Genomic DNA, 3,392 nt, shown 5'->3' on the forward strand with positions numbered 1-3,392 from the left:
TGCCATGGAGCCGAGCCTGCCCCCCACACCTCCCTGCCACTGTTATGGGGTCAAGCCCACCCCCTCAACCTCCTCACTGCTATTTCCAGGCTGGGCTGTGCTGGGCCCAGTGCACCCCCACCCCCATACCCTCCATTTTGGGGCCAGGCTGGACCTGGCGAGCCCTGCCACCGCTGTTGTGGGGCAGGTGCTGGGCCTGCCCCTCCCCCCACCTTCCCCACCACTGTTTCAGGGTCAGACCAGGCTGGGCCGGGCTGCTCCCCCCAGCCTCCATTTCAGGGCCAGTTTGGGCTTGGCTGGGCCTGGTACACCCTACCCCCCCACACCATTTCGGGACTGGGCCCACTCCTCTCATCCCTCCACCCCACCCCCTTATCAACCTGAGCCCACTGCTCCCCACCCCCACTGCCATGGCGGGCTGGCTTCTCCCCGCCTCAGGCCCACTCCTCCTCTTCCCCCCACCACCACTGCATTGGTCCCGGGCCCACAGCTCCCCACTCCCCATGCTGGGAGGGAGCAGCATGAGAGATAGAAGGAGCAGCGCTCACCTTGGCTCTCCCCTTTCTATATTCACCACCTGCAGAGATCAGAAGTCCTGACCCCGCTCTGTCCCATGCGGCCGCTGCCACCTCCAAGAAGCAAGGGGAAGGCTGCGCTGACCTTGCCCCCTCCCTGCTCCATCCTCTGTGTCCCCACCATGCTGCCACATCCTGTCTGAGTAACGTATTCACACTCTGATTGGTTGTTTCCATCAGCCAATCAGAGTGTGAATAAAGCATTATGGACAGACAGGACAGACAGACAAGCTAAGGCTTTTATAATATTAGGATCCTTACTGTAGCAGGGTGGGGATTGTTCTTTATAATTCAACTCAGTTCTTAATTGTTCTGTGCACCCTTGCCTCACAGGAAACACCAGAACATAAAAGCATAAAATTATAGAGCTGAAAGGGACCCCAAAAGATCATCAGGTCCAGCCCCCTGCATGAGCAGGAAGGACATCTGGGGTCAGACGACCCCAGCTAGGTGACCCCAGTTCTTGAAGACCTCTAGGGTAAATGATTGCACCACCTCTGGGGGGAGCTTGTTCCATAGTCTGGACACCCTAGTTGTAAAGAAGTTTTTCCTAATGTGTAGCCTAAAAATATCTTCCAGGAGTTTGTGGCTGTTGTTTCTAGTTTTCCCCCAGGGCACCCTGGTGAACAGTTGTTCACCGAGCTCCTGATGCACACCTCTGATATAGTGGTAAGCCGCAGTCAGGTCCCCACTCAGCCTTCTTTTCTTTAGGCCGAAGAGTCCAAAATCCCTCAGCCTCTCCTCATATGGCTTGCCATGCAAGTCACTGATCATGCAGGTGACACTTCTTTGGATCCTCTCAAGCTTTAGTATGTCCTTGTTGAAGTGTGGTGCCCAAAACTGGATGCAATACTCCAGCTGTGGCCACACCAATGTTGAGTAAAGTGGGAGAATCACTTCTTTGGATTTACTGGAGATGCATCAATTGATGCATGCCAGAGTTTTATTGGCCCTAGCAGCCACTGCATCGCATTGTCAGCTCATATTCATACTGGGGTCTATTGTAACCCCCAGATCCCTTTCATTTATAGTGTTGGTCAGGTTAGTGATGCCCAGCTTGTAGGTGTGCAGGGGGTTCTTTCTTCCAAGATGCAGAACTTTGCATTTCTCTATGTTGAACCTCATCTGGTTCTGTTCTGCCCAACATGCCAGCTTGTCTAGGTCTACTTGTATCTGCAGCCTATCTGTGGGTGTGTCCACACAACCCCATACCTTGGTGTCGTCCTTGAACTTGGCCAATGGGCTTTTCAGCTCCTCATCCAGGTTGTTGATGAAGATATTGAACAGCACTGGGCCAAGTACCCCTGGGGTATGCTGCTGCCCACATCTCACCAGGATGACACCGATCAATTCATTTGGACTCCCTGTGTCCTGCCTCACAACCAGTTTCGCACCCACTTGACAGTCCTGCAGTTGAGCCCAATATCTTCCAGTTTTCTGATCAGTACCTCATGAGATACCAGGTCAAAGGCTTTCTGGAAGTTGAGGTATATAATATCAACATAAATCCTCAAATCCATAAACAAACATAAATATAGTCCCTACTGGGTTCTCCAGACCCTGAGAAGGTGGCTCTGGCTCTCTGCTGCTCTCTCAGCCCCAGTCTCCCTTCTCTTTGTCCGGAGTGAGCTCCCTGGTGCTGGGATCTCTTGAAAGATCCTGAGAGCATACCCTGGCCTGGTATTGCAGCTATTAGTATAGTAGGTCTTTCCCTCAGTTCTTAAGTCTCCATCCCCTTTTTTCCTGGGAGCCTTTTAACTTCCCTTTGTGCCAGTGTCACAGAGCACTTAGGTGCCCTGCGCCTGAAAGCAGAAACAGCTCAGGAGAGACCCCTAGTAGCGAGAAGAGGGAGGCTCAGCTGCCAGTCACCAGGGCAGCACAACAGCTGGTTGCTAGGGCAACCAGTGAAACCAGCTGACAGGAAGGGGCAGGGCTTAGCCTTTCTTAAGCCCAGGCAGGAGGCCAGGAGGACAGTTCCCCTCTGGTGACCAAGGGAGGAGGAGCTCAGCTAGTACAGATGAAGGAGAGAACTCTGATGGTGGGAGTATCCCCTGGGGTTGGAGTGCGCTCTCTCTCTGGTAGGGATTGAATGTTGTTTGACCGGACGGTCTAGCTTTTATGTTGTAGCCCAGGGGCTTTGTGTTCTTGTGTTTACTGTTTTGACTGGAGGACCGGGTTAGGCTATTAGGGGTTGGAGGAGGCCTGATAGGAGCTCCACGGTAGCGTGGGGACTCTGGTGCCAGAGAGGGCACAGCATTTGGGGTGCATTGACCCCAGCCCCAGAGCAAAGGGGGGCAGTGAGGAGCCCCAGAGCAATGGTGGGCTGCGAGGAACCTCAAGGAGGTAAAGGACAGGGCCAAGGCCCAGGACCCAGGTCAAACCACATCAGTACCATCTACGAGGCTTGGGCTGTGGTGCAGGGGAGGAAAAGGAGCCGCAGGTAGCACCCCTTAGCACTGGGGCACATAAAGTGGACAGCCTCCAGCTAATTACATCAATCAATTAAGATCAAGGCATGGCAGGTGAGTCAGCAGGCAGTTGGCCCATAACAGAAGGGTGGAGTCACTCCTAGAAAGGCTCCGAAAGTGATACTCCTGTCACAGCCAGCTAATTATTCCTTTCAGCTGGCTCAAACCTCCTGAGCAGACATGCAGTCAGGTCTCACTGCCCACAGGTGGGTGGTAGCCCCTAGAAGCCTGCAGACTTCTAGTATGATGTATGCAGCCTGCTACAAGCTTCTGCAAGCCAGCAGTCTGCTACACTTACTGGATGTGTGAGCTGAGACCCCTCCAAGCAACTGACCTCACCTGGATAAAA

General features: G+C 53.6%; 1 long non-coding RNA gene across 1 annotated transcript in view; it reads right to left on the reverse strand.

Moving 5' to 3' along the window:
- Positions 1-3,177: 3,177 nt before the first annotated feature.
- Positions 3,178-3,392, reverse strand: part of LOC109299837 — a 5,777-nt gene continuing 5,562 nt past the window's right edge. Inside the window, exon 2 of the long non-coding RNA XR_002098014.1 lies at positions 3,178-3,382. This is a non-coding gene — a long non-coding RNA (uncharacterized LOC109299837). The remainder of the gene's footprint in view (positions 3,383-3,392) is intronic.

This window comes from Gavialis gangeticus, unplaced genomic scaffold (genome assembly GCF_001723915.1).
Source record: "Gavialis gangeticus isolate Ggan-Ray unplaced genomic scaffold, GavGan_comp1, whole genome shotgun sequence".
NCBI lineage: Eukaryota > Metazoa > Chordata > Crocodylia > Gavialidae > Gavialis > Gavialis gangeticus.